At 36.4% G+C, this 17408-nt stretch overlaps 1 pseudogene; it reads right to left on the reverse strand.

The window, feature by feature from the left end:
- Window positions 1-15754: 15754 nt before the first annotated feature.
- On the reverse strand, window positions 15755-16053 carry LOC108691118 (annotated as a pseudogene).
- Between the last annotated feature and the right edge of the window lie 1355 nt (window positions 16054-17408).

Consider the following 17408-nt stretch of genomic DNA (forward strand, 5'->3'; position numbering starts at 1 on the left):
ACATAGACAGTGCTACACAACGTGAGAACGCTTCAGACTGAGAATAGAGGCCATCATTCAAGCTAATGAGGGATAAATCGAATAATTATGCTCTACAGGGATCCTCCAAGTGCCATGAAAAAGGATTTTTTGTAATATCTAATTTTTCATTAAAAACATTTTGTTAAAGAAATTGTTCGATTTGTCCGGATTTTGGTGACGCAAACTGTAAACTTAAAACATAAAACATATTGATATTTGAAGAAAGAGTAAAATCATGAAACAAGTGTACAAGAAAATTTTAAAGAAACGAATTAATTGGTCAACTTGTTTAACATTGTACGCATGATTCCATTAGTGTCTGATCGTAAATTGTGTGTGTCTGATCAAAGTCTTTTGCATGTGTATGTGCGCTTTTTCAGAAATTAATCGTTTATTTAGAGATCTCTCATTATCCAGTATTTGAACATTCTCCAATCAAAGTCCAATCAAAGTGATTTAATTTAATTCTATGATTTGTAGTCAGATTGTACATTAATATTCCATATGATTGCGGTATTCCACAATTCTAGTATTCAATTTCCTATTGATTTGTCTCACATAAGATGCGTCAATCTTTGCATGTTATTTTTTATATTTTATATTTTATATTTTTGTTCTGATTTTTTGGGAGATTGTCCTTCTGGATTTTGATAAACCTGTTGAACTTGTTGTTATTATATAAAATGCTATTATATATAAAGTTTTAATTATTCTTTTTTATATTAAAAATTTCTCAGCTGTCGTTTTTGTGTAAGGAATTCAAAACCAAGGAGTCCTCTCAATCTCTTCCGAATTATTAACAATCAAAAAATTTTGTTCTACAGGAAACACGTCTAGAAAGCAAAAATTTTAGTCTTGTGGAAATAATGTCGAAAATGAAATTTTATTGAGTAGTCATTCCTTAAAAGATCAATACAATCCTTAAAATATCAATTACAAGCTTAATGTTTTTCTGGTGGAATTTTAGTTTATAGTAATAACAGCTCTATCAGTCATTTCCATAATTATCCATTTTTTCTGCGATATTGGATGTGAGAATGAAAAATTTAAATAACGCTCTGAATAAGTCGGCTTATGATACGAATCAAACTCTAAGTAATTGTTATTCTTAATGATTGTCACATCTACAAACTTAATAGCATCCTCTCCATTCTCTAATGCGAACTGTAATCTAGCGTGAAATCAATTGAACGCAGTCCAAATGTGTTCTATCGATTTCTTTATCTTTATCTATTTCTATCCCGTCCTCTCTCTTAGATAGATTATCCTACGATTCTGTAAATTCTTTACCTACTTTAAGCAATACCTCGCTTAATTTTTAAATCATGTTCAGACAATTTTCGTGTTGCTCATAATTATAAGATCTCTTGCGCCTCATTTTGCGTATGTAAAGAATTTGATTTGTCTTTGCCGACTTGATAGCTCTTTCCGAGACGTGGCTTCGTGAGAGAAATGATTCGGCTATCTTTGCTATTGATAATCATTTCCTCTTTCGCGCGGACAGGAATTATGGCACACGGGGTAGTAATGTGGCCTTATGTAAGTAGCACACTGTTTTATTCACCCATAGACTTGCGCATTCCTTTTGCAAATTCAATATCGAGATTGTCGATGCGATTGTATACTTTAATAAAAGCGAAAAGAATTGCGATTTTCTCTGTTTATCGTCTTCAAGTGTTGCATGCACTTGAGACATGTTTTTTTAATATTTACTGCAGCACTGATTACATTATATGTATGGATGATCTTAATATCAATCTCTTGAATCCACAAGATACTCATTTGCATTATATACTTTGCATAATATTATATCAATGTACTCAATAACAAATAATTGATACTCCTACAAGAATAACAAGTAATTGCACATTTCTTTTGGCCTTAATATTTCCATATTCGTATCTCTTGAGTTACTAGTCTTAGAATCAGGAGTGTGTGATGAGATTGAGTGATCATCGAGTAATTTATGCGTATTTAAATATTACGAAATCACATCATTACTCGCGTAAGAAACTCTGTCGTAATCTAAACTCAATTTCGAATGAAGAATTGGACAATATGATTAATCGGATTGACTAGTCACAGCTTCATGCTCTGAATAATGTAGATGGTATGATTTCGTTCTTTACTACAAATTTAATTAATATTTTTGATTGCTTTGCTTCGCATACACACAAATGTTCTTTTTCGAAAACTTTTTTGAAAACATTATGATTTACTGAGACGATTCGTAAGCTCATAAAAATTAGAAATCAAGTATTGAACAAATATGTCAGAAACTCTTATGATAATTGGCTATGCTATAAAAAATTATGTAATCTGGTGTCGTCTGCAATTAGGCGCGAGAAGCAATCCTTTCTAAATTCCACTTTATTTAAATGCTCTCCTCGTGATTTTTGGAAAAATTTATCTTCCCTGGATGTGTATTATAGTTCCTCTTCTCCTACCCTGATCATCTCCTTAATCATAATAATTTAAATAATTATTTCTCACAATCACTTCCTCCATCCTCATGTTCTAATTCTGTCATTAATCATTTTCTTTGTATTTAACCTCTCATTTTTAATGAGTTTCTCTCCAATCAATATGACAGATCTTTATAATATTTTCAAAAACAATAAAACTTATTTCCTCTGGATCTTCTCAAGACACATGTTACTTCTCTCCTCTCCTAATTGCCTTGAGCCATTATTATTCATTCTAAATGCATGCTTATAGGAATTATTATTTATAGGAATTTTTCCTACAACTTGGAAGCATTCTATAGTTGTCCTCCCAAGGACATCTAATCCCTCCTCTCCATCATCTTTTCGTCCTGGTACTCTTCCTCTTCTTCTCTCAAAAATTCTGGAGCGTTCATTTTTATGCAATAGCCATTTCTTTTGTGAAAATGATATTGTTCCGGAACGTCACTCTGGTTTTCACAGCACCACTATTTCTCTTCTTCATTTATCAATTCTGTATTGAAATTCTTCGATGATGGCTTGGTTCTTGTAGCTTTAGACTTTCCTAAAGCATTTGATATAATTAATCATGAGCTGTTAATTGCAAGTTATATCATTACGGCATAAATGATTTCTCTTGTTGCTTCTAAAATCTTTTCTTTTTAATCGCTCTCAAGTCGCTCAACAAGTCCTTATTCATAAGCTCTCTAATTTTTCCTTAATATCCAAGATCTCCTCTGAAGTACCTCAGGACTCTATTTTTGGTCCTTTACTAATTTAATTTGTTTGTTGCTGATTTACCTTCTTTAATTATCACCACCAGATCTTATATGTATTCTGATGATGTTCTGCTCTTCTTACCTTTCAAATCCTCTGAAGCTTTTTCTGCTGTAGACGCAAATTATGATCTTCAACAAACTGTTAAATGATCGATAGCTAATGGACTACATTTAAATCCATCCAAATTCTTCGCTTCTAATTGTTGGCTCCTTTATTTTACTTGCTCACCTTCCTATTCTCAATATCTCCATTCATAATGTTCTTTTAATTTCCAGCACAACTATTAAAGTTCTTGACGTGCACATTGACTCATCATGGTCTTTTATATCGTTAAGTATAGAATTTGCATATTTCCATCTTAAATTACCATATCCTTTACGTCTTATCGGTCTCTCAAAAATTATAGGTTGCACAATCTCTAGTTGTATCTTTTAATTATGCTGATATTATATATTCTTTTAAGCAGCGTCAACTTCATAGAGTATAGCTAATCCAATTCGTGTCTTCGTTTCTCCTATGGTGTTAAAAAATATGATTATATTCCTCCTTGTTTTCAGCATTCTGGTTAATTGAATGCTGAAAATTTTCGTTTCATAATCCATTTATGTTACCTGATTTATAACGTCCTTCGCACTGGTATTCCTACATATCTTCCTAGTGAATTATCCCGCTTCAATGTTGATTTTCACTCAACACTCTTCCTGACACTCGTTACCAATTCCAACTTTTCTGTCCTCATCATATATCTAAGTTTCAGTTACGTTCTCATACACCAATGAAATTTTACAACAATCTTCCACTAGCTTTATGCTCTCTCTCGCGGTTCTCTACATTTTCTTCCGAAATAACTAAATACATTGCCTTAAATTTTTAACATTAGAGCTTCTGCATATACATATTATCTAAATGATTTGAATGATTATAGTGCGCATTCATGTATTTTATTTCATTTTATCCTCGCCGTAACTTGCTTTCGCTTATTTGCTTTGTGTGTTAGTTGGCTATTTCATAGTTTTACTAATTTGCCTGTGTTTTATATATTGCTAAGAATTAATTGTTTTAAATGTATTGTCGCGTCCGTGCAGCAAATTAATGCGGTCGTTGTCATGGATACGTTCGTGTACTCTAGTGAATAAAAAACATCAAAAGTATAACGAAACAAAGAACATTTATTCAAGAAAGACCCAAACTCACATCACACAACGTAGCTACGAAAATCAATAATGAAATCAGAGAAGCACGTCTGTTCGCAAAGACGGCTCATTTTCCAATCTTATCAGAAAATCCGAGCGGCTCGTTTCCCTGACGACGCGTTCCTCAATTGACGGGTGTCGACGAAATCTAACGTTTCCGGCAAACAACATGAGACAAGCATAATATAACTGTTCTTTCGAAAATTGTCATCCCAACAATACTAAACGAACTCAAGGCCCTTCATTCGTCTTGCTCTTGTTTTATGTTGCTGCAACAGAGTTTTCTCGAGCTATGATCTTTCCAGGAACTTTAGGATTATCTTTTGAGGCTCAATTTCCTTCTGAACAAGATCCCTTTTCAATTCTACCACTAAGGGCAGTTAGTTCTCTGGAAGAAACCCGGGCATCCCCTCATCTTCGTGAAGGAAAACTTTTTCACTTGCCTCTTCTCTTGAAGCTTTGTTTTTTCATTTTTCAAACAGGGAGGAGAGGGGAGGGGGGGAATTTTGACTTTACCGCAGTAAAGTCTGCCCCCAGTCCCCGCTGCGGCATTTGCCCTCCGTTCCACGGAAAAACCACAACTCAAAAACCGTAGGCAAAGTGATTTTTAAAAAAAAAAAGTTCATTTTGGCTTCCCCTTTGTCCCTTGGCTGCTCCGTCGAAATTTCATTCAGCCACCGCACCATCATTTTTCTCCGAAATATTACTCTCCGCTGCCACAATCTGCAAAAGAAACAGCTTAATTTTGCAATTAAAAGAAATTAAAAACGTAGCTTCTTCCGAAAAATTATTTCAAATATAAATAATTCTTTTACTCAATAAATTTCTCTGATTTGTTAACTATTTTATAGATTGCTCTTCTATTAAACATAATTTTCTTTCAATATAAAGAGCTAATTTATCTGTATGACTACTTTATTTTTATTTTTGATAATTGCAAATACATACAATGTCACTAATTTTTTTAATTACCAAATAGGGACCTTTCCAACTACTTTGTAATTTCGAAACCTTTCCTTTTATTCTTCGAAGATTGTACAATCAAACTTTCTGACCTTTTTCAAAATAAATTTGCTTGGCCTTTTGATCATATCAAGTCTTTGTCAGAGAAAATAATATCTATACTCGTTTCCTAACATTAATATGAATTTTTTTCAGTTTTCCTTTGATTTCACTTAAATAATTTCTAGTTAAACCTTTCTGACTTAGGAAGATTTTCCCGCAACAAGGAAAAGTCTAAGATTCTGAGCAAAATAAAGTTTCATTCCTGGAATTAATCCAGTCGTTTCATCATTAAAAGATTTATACGCCAACAAGAACATGGGAATCCAACGATCCCAATCCTTCTGATTTTCGAGCGATAAATTTTACTAAATAATTTAATGATTTGGTATTGTCATTCCACTTGACCATCCGATTGAGGATGAGGAGCAGATGTTCTCGTCTTCTTGATTTCGAGTAAGTCGATAATTCTTGAAAAATTCTAGATTCAAAATTTCCCTGATCCATGAACTTCTAAGAGGACTCCATGTCTGGATACTACTTGATTAAGAAAAGTTTCTACAACAAACATTGCTCTGATGTTCCTTAATGGAAATGTTTCCACCCAGCAGTTCATCCTAAGTTAAAGCAGTTCACCCTAGGTAAATATCTGTTTCCGGATGTAATCCGGAAGAGGATTCATTTGAACTCTTTCGACTGGAGTTCCGATATTATAAATTTGCGACGGTGACTTTCCCTTTCCAACGAGTCCCTTTCTTGCAATTTTACATGTTCTAATCTACTCTTCTGTATCCCTGCTTAAAAAGCCCAATAAAACCTTTTCCGAATTTTCTCCAGAATCTTATTTACTCCGAAGTGTCCACTTGATGAAGAATCCTGGACCCCTTTCAAAATTTGCTCAATTCGATTTTTGAGGACGATTAATTGAAAAACAATCCTTCTCAAATTAAGAGCTTCTCACCTTTTATACAGAACGCCATCCTTAATCTCTAAAGAATCCCAATACGATAAATCTTTAAAGCGACTTCCTCAGGCGTGATCTCCTGCCAAGAAGAACCAGACTCTTTTCTTGAAAGAATGAACGATATAGAAAGATCGTTCAATTGCTCATTGCACCAATCTTCCAATTTTCATCAATTAAATTCGAGCACAAGAATTTTTCTGTTTGAAGATTTCTTTTACTTCAACTCTGATACAATATTGACAATCAACATCCGCTCAAGGACATCTGAACAGTTCATCAGCATTCCTATGAGAAATACTGAACTCATGCGATCTTTTCACAGATTAAGTCCGAACATTCCGGATAAGCTAATTACGACAATCTCTCTATATCTGAACCAAAGAACGCTATTTTCAAATTTCTGCTTCCTATTAGTAAACTGCAAATAATAACTTTGCCAAGACTAAGTTTCCCTAAATGCAACTCCAATTTCGTTTTTAAATCCTCAAAACTCAAGTCGTCCAAATTTTGTACGCTTTCCAACATTGCGCATGCCTTCCTCCTATCATCACCGCAGTCTTTGTTTCTGACATCCAACGATTTGCGCGAGCAATTAAACCAAATTGTGCAAAGAAGAATGCCCCGGCAAGGGCACACTCCGAATTTCAATTTATCCGGTTTCAATTTGCCCGTCTCCTCACGGAGCGAAAAACACGAGTCAATACATTCACGCGCATTCATAACAACCTCGCCATCCGACAAAGATCGTAAATCAATGCGATTACACGCGCCCGCAACAAAATTATTTTATTGGAAGGACTTATGTGTTCACTGTAAAACTGCGAAGCTTCTGTCGAAGCTGCTGTATCTCCACACCTCGTTGCCGTGTCGACATTACGTACTCAGCTAGCACGCCACTGTTTCTCACGCAGCTGCTGCACCTCTTGCAATAGCCTAAAGTGCCACCGTCGCTGAGGAAGTTTCCTTAAAGCAGCGGTATTAACTCCGATGTTTGCTCCAGTTCCCGCAGGACGGTTTGTCAAGCAGACATTGCAGACGTTCCTTCCGAATTTTCCATATGAGTTCTCTTTTCTGTAACGATTGATGAACGTAACATTTCACAACTTCGCGATTCTATGTATCCCGGATGAGCTCCCAAAATATCGCGCTCATAACAAATTTATTAATATGGTCTCGCGGATACGTTCGCGAACTTTCTGAATAAAGACTACCAAAAGTACGATGGAACAAAGAATGTTTATTCAAAAAAGACCTAAACTTAGATCATACAACATAGCCACGGAAATCAATAATAAAATCGAAGAAGCACATCCATTTGCAAAAACAGCTCACTTTTCAATTTGACAATCTTATTAGAAAATCCGAGCGGCTCGTTCCCCTAACGATGCGTTCCTCAATCTCAATGGATGTCGACGAAATCTACTAATATTTCCGATAAACGACGTGAGATGAGCGTAATAGTATGTTTTTCGGAAATTTCAGAACTAATTATCTGTGACTTTATGTCAAACTTTATATCAAACTTGTATTTACTTATGTCAGACAGATATGGCTTCAAATCTGCTGCATAACTGTCGCCCAACCTATATATGTTGTGTAACTGTAATAGATTACTAATTATTACTGACTTTTATTTGCTCTATTTTGTATTCATTGTTAACAGTTGCGCTCAATAAAGTTATTATTATTTTGATGATAGGAAGGTTACGAATAGACGAGCAGTTAAATATCACGTTCTGTATTCGTATGTTGGCTTTATTACTCGCATGCGGTTTTCGCATGTCTGTACAGGTCTATGTATTTCGTAGGTATAATTCTCTCGATTTTTTCGTCTCGAGACACGTAATTGCTCATTCTTTTCTCCTTTTCTGTGCTTCTAAATATTATCCAACTGTCTATACCGCTCTTGTTTTCTCGCTTTTTCACCATTCCTGGCGAATATGCCTAAATTTAAGCATACCTTAATTTAGGTATGTTTAAATTTAAGCTACAATTAGATGTTATACAATTATTACTTTGAATATTGTGATTGCTACAATTAAGTATTCTGAGAAGGATCCGAAGAAGGATTTCGACTCGCCTGAATACCCGAAATCTATATATAATAAAAGAAAATTTAAATGTCTTTATTGTTTCGCGAATACATGTGTATGCATACATGTGTAAGCAAACATCTCGAACCATCTCGTGTGCTTGGCCTCGAGAATCGTGTGCGATATTATCATTACCCCCCTGCCAGTGCTGTGCCTACAGCGCGATAAACTATACGCGGGGTGATTCCTGTTCAATTGTTCGAATCTAATTATATTTTTCTTTCTTTTGAAATATCGCACATGATATAATCACTGAATATACATTAGACAAAATAAAATGAAATGAAATAGAGTAAAGTGAAATTGACTAACTGTTAAATTTAGAGTAGCGCAAAAACAAAAATATTTGATAATTTTACATGTAATAATTATAAATGTAATGTATACAAAAAAAACTGTGCAGCTCTACTCTCTGCCAACTTGAAGACGATCCGGGAAACAAATTCTTCTGCCTGATTTCGTTCTTGTTCGATCGTTCCTGAGAAAATAATACGTTCTCTGTTTACTTCGTCCTGTTTGCTGCTGTCCTTTGCCCTGCCACTTTTATCTGGTACTCCAGTTATTCCGCTTGGCTGTTTTGCCACTTGCTGATTGTTCTCCGTTGGATCTGAAATGCTGATTTATATGATCTATAGAAACCACAATATTCTTTCATGGATGCGCACGACAAACTCAGTGCGCTTAACCATCGGGTAAAGACCATCATAGGGCGTTTGCAACATTATCTTTGGTCCGTCGTGGCGAACAAACACCTACTGCATGATCGCCAAGTCCTTGAACATGAATGATCGTCGCTTTTCATGGCGAGTATCTTTGGTCGGATGCAGATCATCGAAATGGTATCGTCCCTGACGAATTCGGCAGCGCTGTTCATGTTTTCTGGCTGTTGTTATTGTTGGCCTAAGAACTGCCCCAACAACCTTAGTGAACCTCTTCATATACAAGTTCGGTCGTTGTTGCTTGCATGTCCTCTTTCCAAGCCGCGCGTATTCCCAACAGGACGGTCGGAAGCATCTCTGTCCAACGATCGCTACCTTAAGCTGACGGTAAAATCTCTCTACCATGCGTTGGTCTGCGGATAATATGCGATGTTTTTCAGTTATATCTGTTAATTCGTTCAATTGTTTGAAGCTGTGATTCGAACTGTAGTGGCACTCCGAAACGGATAAACCGCCATAACCTGGCTTTCGCCTCCTGGTTCTCAAGCAGAAATGACCATCGTGAAAAGCGATTGATGCATATCAAGCAATACCGTTTTCCATCTGAAACAGGCACTATAATGTCGATATGCACGTGCTCAAATCTTCGGGAAGGCGTCGCGAATTTTCTCCTCGGTGCTGTGACATGTGAAATTTTTGTTCGCTGGCACGCCCACGCTCAGCTACGGCAATCCTTGTTGAACCAGACATAGCGCTGTGCTATGAGTTTGGCTGTTGCTCGGATCCCCAAATGTGCCAAAGAAAATTGCTTGTAAAGCAAATCAAAGATAGCTCATGAAAATGGCTTTGTCAGGAAAGATCGTGGCGTTGATATCGCCGTGTTACAATAGACCGTCGTTACAATACTCCTGTATCCTGTATCTCCGTTTTCATTAATTACAAACCGGATTCCTGATCCATGCATGCTTTTAACTCCTCGTCAGCCTTCTGCTAGCGCCGTATAATTGAAAACTGGCCTTTCTCAATTTTGAATAAGGCGTCTGCTGTATGGTTCTCCTCGCCACATATCTGATGTCCGTCATGAACTGTCCGACAAAGTCCAGATATCCGAACTGATGTGGGGTGCACTTCTCTAGCTTCTGTCGAAATGCAAACACGAGCGACGTGTAGTCCGTGAATATCATGAATTTTCGCGCCTCCACCAAGTGTCAGAAATATAATATTTAACGGCCAAATAAATCGCCAATAGTTCTCGATCGAACGTACTGTATTTGCTTTCCGTTCTCAGCTTTTTTAAGAAGAAAGCCAATGATTTCGAACCATCCATCCAAATCGCCATTCCATTATTGTAATGCTGCTCTAACGCTGCGATCCGAAGCATCTGCGAATAGAGCCAGCTCCACGCCGATTCTCAGGTGCGTCAGCAAGGTCACTTGAGTCAGACTCACCTTCGACGCCTCAAATGCATATTATGCTTGCGTTGTTCACTCCATCAGCGCTTTCCCCCTCATGTTATTTTGGAGGAGATCGTTTAGCGGCTCTAACATCTCCGCGGTTCCCGACAGGAATCTCCGGTAAATGCTCAATATTCCAAAGTCTCAAGTCCTTTACTGTCCTTGAAATCGGATTCTCGCGCGTAGGCAAGTCGATTTCCCGCGCCTATCACTAAATAATCGAAGAATTCGAGCTCTGGTTGTCCGAACATACACTTTACTCTAAGATTCAAAATTATCGTCTCCGTATATATGAATGACCAACTCATTTGCTGTATAGATAATTCGTATGTCGTGATCTTTGACGTGGTCCGCGAATCACAATCTTCCGCGGACGCACAAATCCGTTCCCATGTCGACCAGGAAGCTCACTTTCGTGCTCTTGTCCTCTTGACGAAGAGACGACGCGTTGAATGACCTGCATCACTGCTAACAATGAGTCGGCGCGTTTTCCGACTGCTGCATCGAACAGAGAGGCTTGCATCGTCTTGCCTTAGCCCCGAACTGCCAATGATAGTCCGGCATAGTCCGATCACTCCGCAAACGCAATCGCGAACACGCGCGCCAGGACTGTCCACCGTAGCCACCGCCGCTGCGATCTCTGCTGTCCCGATTCGCAAATCGACTCGATCGACATCCAGATAGCTGATAATTGTTCCACCATTTTCTGTTGTAATACTAGCCGTGAATAGCTGCGCTATTTGCAAATTGAATCTTGCCTCCATCTTGCATTAAGCTAGCTTTCTCCGCGATCGTTTGCGGTCGCGAGTATCGAAAGTCGAGCGGTTTCCACGATTTAAAAGGCAGGCATCCGAGTAACCTCCATTATCGCGTCCGTCAACTGGTGACCTCCGCGTCACTAGGTGCATATGTATATACGCGAGCATCCAAGATAAATTGTAGGTATACTAGGTTCTAACCCAGGTTCTCTGAGTGCGCGGGGAAAGTCCGCCGACATCGCTGTTTATGTAAACAGTAGATAACCAGAACTCCATATTTATATAAAAATAAGACTCAGATCGATGGATCACATAAATATAATACGCGTGATGACATTCCGTTATGAGTTCCGTATTTGTTTCATCACCCGCCGCCGTCCGCCACCCACCGCCGCCGCCCGCCACCCACCGCCGCTGCCCGTCGTCTCCCTACCGCCGGCGCGGACCGCCAATATCGCTGTCATCGCCCCACCGCCATGCGAGCACACATATACTTACCGTGTACACTATCTCTCTTGCTCTTTTGTGTCATCTTTTCCTCCGCGTTGTCATTCCCATTGAATCATCTTCTCGCAAAAATTTTATCAAATTTTTATTTAATAATTTAAATAGATCGAATGCTCAATACGCAAACAGCTTGTTTGTGTAGTGAAGTATGTTAAGAAAAAAAAATTTATTTTAAAAAATGTTTATTTTAATTTATAATATATTACATAAAAAATATTTAATTAAAAAAATAAAATTTTTTTTAATGTATTCAAGCGCTATCGTTTCTGTAAAACAAAAAGCATTACATTAGCAGTATATATTGAGTTGTTCAAAAAGTCATTGCATTCTTTCCAATAGATGGCGTTGTCCACGTTTATTTGTATGCGAGCGTGACATGAATGTCAAATGTTTACGCGCGTTTTGTTGTTGACACTCAACCTAAAAACCAAAAAAAAAGTTGACGCGATTCGGTTTCAAGTTTTGTGCTTGCAATTGTGGTTCGAACATGAAGAATTTTGAAGAGCATATTCGCTATATTCTGTTTTATTACTTCAAAAAAGAAAAGAAAGCAACTGAAGCAAGGGAAAAGTTGCGTCGAGTTTACGGCAGAAATGTCGTCAAAAAACGCCAGTGCCAGAACTGATTTGACCGTGATGATGACTTTTCAGTCAAAGACGTTCATCGCTCCGGTAGGCCTTCCAAGATTAATGATGATGAAATGAAAGCATTGGTGCAAGCAAATAAGCATTCAACGGTTCGGAAGCTTGTTACCGCTCTAAAAGTATCCGTTAGAAGTGTTCATGGCCATTTGAAACTCGATGTTTGGGTATAAGTTGAAAGAAATTCATCTGACGAATTGCATGAGCGTCTGCGATCAATTCATCAAACGCGAAGAAAACGATTCATTCTTGAAGTGTATGATCATGAGCGACGAAAAATGGATTATTTACAACAATGTCAGACGAAAAAGAAGTTGAAGTAGGCGAGGTGAAACACCGGAAAGACAAGCAAAGGCGGAGATCCACAAAAGAAGATAATGCTGTCAATGGGTAGGATTGGAAGGTACTAGTCTTCTATAAGCTACTTCCAAAACGATTAATTCCGATGTCTACTGTGAGCAGCAGAAATTAAGTGATGCCATCGCAGAAACGTCCCGAGCTAATCAATCGTAAAAGTGGTGTGATGTTTCACCACGACAATGCGAGACAATGCCACACTCAAGTTTGGTCACTCGGCAAAAATTGTTGCAACATGATTGGGATGAATTTACCACATCCACCGTATAGCTCAGATCTTGCACCATCAGACTTCCATCTCTTTTGCTCCTTGCAAAACTCCTTGAATAAAATGTTTGCTTCTGAAGACCTCATCAAACAGCACTTAGATAAGTTTCTCGCAGAGAAGGATGGGAAGTTTTATGAACATGATATTATGAAGTTGCCCGGGAGATGGCAGGTCATCGAACAAAATGGCCAATATATCATTGATTAATGTTCATTACGTATATTAAATAAACGTACCTGAAAATCAAATGAAAAAAACGCAATAACTTTTTGAACAATCCAATATAATGTATATATATATAAGAAGAAAAATGCACATATATAATTCTAATCCTCAGGCTCTGGATCAGGCTTATATGAGACCAGAGATCAAATAGTTTGGCTAAATTAAAATCGGATTCCTCCCACGTATCCACTCTTTCGGTCCCGCCGTTTGTCTGACGAATCATTTGGGTAATAAAGAAGTTCATAAACCCTTTAATTTTTATATTGTAACAAGATACATCCTGAAAAATGTATTATAAAAAATAAATTAGAAAAAGTGAATTAGAAAATAATCTATTTATTATTTATAATGAATTTACCGAAAAGATCATCAGTACCCCCAACTTGTTCCGCAACTTGTTCCACAACTGCAGTCTGACCACAGGATCGTCCTCGACCTTAAGATACCGGAAAAAGAAAAGTAACAAAACGTTAGAAATACAAATTCACTGAAAAAATTTGATATAAATAAAAAAAGGAAAAACTACTTATTCCCTCAATGGGATACTCGTAACGGGACATTCGTAACTTCTATTAAATCCTGCAAATTACTTATCGCCATCGTTGTTGTTGTTATACAAATATTCTGGGAAAAAAAAGTCAACCAAATTTTTTCTAAAAAAATCACAAAAAACCATTACTCCCACTTTCACTTAATCGCATAAATGTGCAAAAATATTCTACCTTTAATGCTAAATGGTAGAATACTTGTGCACGTTTATAAAAATTACTCGCGATACAAACTCTTCACTATGTTCAATATGTTCGCGCAGATGAAATTCAGCAAAGACTGATGCTGAAAAGCATCCTCTGCCATAGCAAGGCTATTTAGAATACATTTACATTTGCGCTGCATATCAAACACTTGAGATCATAATGTTTGCAGACCAGAGAATTATAGAACTCTAGATGCCACAAAAAATGCATAGGTAATAATGGCTCGCATGTTAGAAAAAGATAGAGCACGATGATATCGGAGTGACGTGATATCGAAAAAATGATCAATAGAAGAAGAAATGAATCAATAGAGTAAAAGTCCTTTTTTTATGCCGCAGTTTTTTCAATATGATTTTATAAGTGCTTCGAGGTAAATGATGGAGAAAGTAAAAGTAAACGAAAGTACATATGTAGTGATGCAAACGAAAACTTTTATTTTTAAACATCTTATTACACTGAGTTTTTGTACATACTAAAAACTAAAGTTAACAGCTCGCAATCGACAAGCTGCTGTCCATTGAAGATGTCGCTATCGCGTATAGCATTCTCAGATACGCGATATTGGAGAATTGCGTATACTTGATATCAATCGTATTGACGAATCGGGCTAATCGTTCGAATGTTAAATTGAAACACTTATCAAAGTCAAACATATGACGTAGCGTCGTTTCGGTCATCGTCATGCATACGAACGAAGAATCGAGATGTACGAGTGTAGCATCCGCCATGTTAACGTTTGAAAAATCCAGGATCAAAAGAGGATATAATGCTCCATGCGATAGTCCATTTGCTTTGCTCTAAAAAACATAATTAAGGATGCCATGTAAATGTAACATAATCAATGTAAAAATATTATCTTTTTTCTTAAAATTACATTTGATTATGTTTAATGAAGTTAACCTAGCATAAGCTACTTACTTTTTGTAAATCATAAAAATCTTACGATATCTTTATCTTACGATATCTTTTTGGGATAACGAAAAAAGTGCATTGTGAATTTTTACTATTATTACTGCATTGTTTAATACTGCACGTAACATAACTTTTCTTTTTTTTATCCATTTTTTAGAAATATTTACGGCGCAGCTCTTAAATTCTTTTGCCATGTTTGCTCACACGGGAAAGGTATAATACCTTCTTGTCATCTTGCATTTTATTGGATCCGGCCCAAAACAAAAGCTGCGCAGCCATACCTGCGCGAACACGCATTTTTTCGCTGAATGTCTCTACTGGTTATACTGTGGATTTGCACCTACTATAATACTTTGATACATGAATTTAATGTGCAATTTTAGAAATTATCATATAGAATAAAAGATTGCTAATGAGCCGTCACAAGATGTTTTGAAAAAATAATATTTTCAATGAAAATTACAGACGTTTCGACAACACAATTGTGTCCTCTTCAAATGTAAGGCGCAGAAACGGATTATAAATGTAAAATTGTCAAATTTTAAAAATAATTGAACAGAAATTACATATAAAGCATCGATAACAACATTGTTCTCCCCGTCTATAATATCTAGTTCGATATATTGGATATGGGAAAATTCGTGGCGATTTTTTAGTTAAAATTAATTTAAAATTTATTTAAAATTAAAATGTTTTTCTTAGAGTATTGAAATCAATTTATTTAAACCAAATATGCTCCATTATTTTCTATAATATTTTGCCATTTTTGGGGCAGAGCCATAATTCCATCACGATAGAATTTCTGTGGTTTCTGATCGAAAAATTCTTCAAGTGATTCACAGGCTTCTTTTGAAGCTAGCTTTACACCATTAAGAGTTCTGCAGAGACCTAAACAAATGATAGTCTGAGGGGTGCTATGTCAGGACTATACGGTGGATGCATTAAAACTTCCCAGCCAAGCTCTCGCAATTTTTGCCGAGTCATCAAAGATGTGTGTGGTCGAGCGTTGTCGGGATGGAAGACGACACCTCTCCTATTGATTAATTCTGGCCGCTTTCTCTCAATTGCTTGTTGTAATCTCTGCAGTTGTTCACAGTAGAGTTCGGAATTAATTGTTTGATTGGACAATAACAGCTCATAGTGAACGATTCCCTTCCAGTCTCACCACATACTCAACATCATCTTCTTCCTCGTCAATCTAGATTTTGCGATTGCTTGCGCCTTCTCTTCTTTCTTTATCCACGATCTTTTTTTAGTTGGATTATCGTGAGTGATCCATTTTTCAATTATCATTCTCTTCAGAAAGGCTCAATTTCATTCCGTTTTAGTAGCGTATCACATGTTAATTCGATCCATCATGTTCCTAACACTCAACTCATGAGGAACCCAAACATCGAACTTTTTTTTGTATCCAGCTTTGTGTAAATGATTTAAAACTGTTTTATAATCGGTACCTAGTTCCCTGGCAATTTCCACAGTGCTCATGCTTATCACGCTCGACTTTTACCATTTCATCGGACTTTTCAGTGATTGGTCGACCGACAACGTCACATCAAATTTTCAGCACAAAAGCGAGCAAACCATTTCCGTGCTGCTGATTTTGATAGAGTATCTTCACCGTAAATAGCGCAAATTTTTTTACAAGCCTGTGCAGCATTCTTGTCTTTATCATAGTGATACTGCAAAATGTAGCGAATTTTTTCCTTATTTATTTCCATTTTCAAAATAAAATAACTTTTGGTCCACTTCACCGATTTCAATCTTTTTCGGCTCAAAACAAAGGTTAAAACTCACTTTTTAAACGCACATCTAGTGTTGCCGATGCGATTAGTAGTTGCCGACTGCTGAGCATTTAATGTCATCTAGCGGGAAAAACGCCACGAACTTTTTCCCACACCCAATATACTCAAACAATGATGGAAATCACTATAATAAAACAGTAACAATTATGTATGAGTCTAAAAATTGTCGGTCGAAATTAATTTTTACTCTATATTATTGTTAAATATTAAAGCCTTATTTTATTTTTATTTTAAAAATTATATTTAGTTTCTGATATTTTATACTTAATAAAATGAATAAATGATTTGAAATTAATATAATGAAGTTATTATTATAGAAACAACTAGAAATGTAATATGAATCAGAAGTTGTAATAAGTAAACAAACAATTGTGATAGAATTCCTCCAAATTCTTACATGTTGATTAAATGCCTCATTACAAAGTAACATAAGAAGAGAAAGATTAAGCTTTTCCGAGTTTCTAAAACTTTTACCAAAATTTATAATTTTTAATAAATAATGTCAATACATACATTAGTACAGATGCTTATATCACTCAAATATTCATAATTTTTACTGTGAAATGTATTTCA

The sequence above is a fragment of the Atta colombica genome, unplaced genomic scaffold (genome assembly GCF_001594045.1).
Source record: "Atta colombica isolate Treedump-2 unplaced genomic scaffold, Acol1.0 scaffold4, whole genome shotgun sequence".
NCBI lineage: Eukaryota > Metazoa > Arthropoda > Insecta > Hymenoptera > Formicidae > Atta > Atta colombica.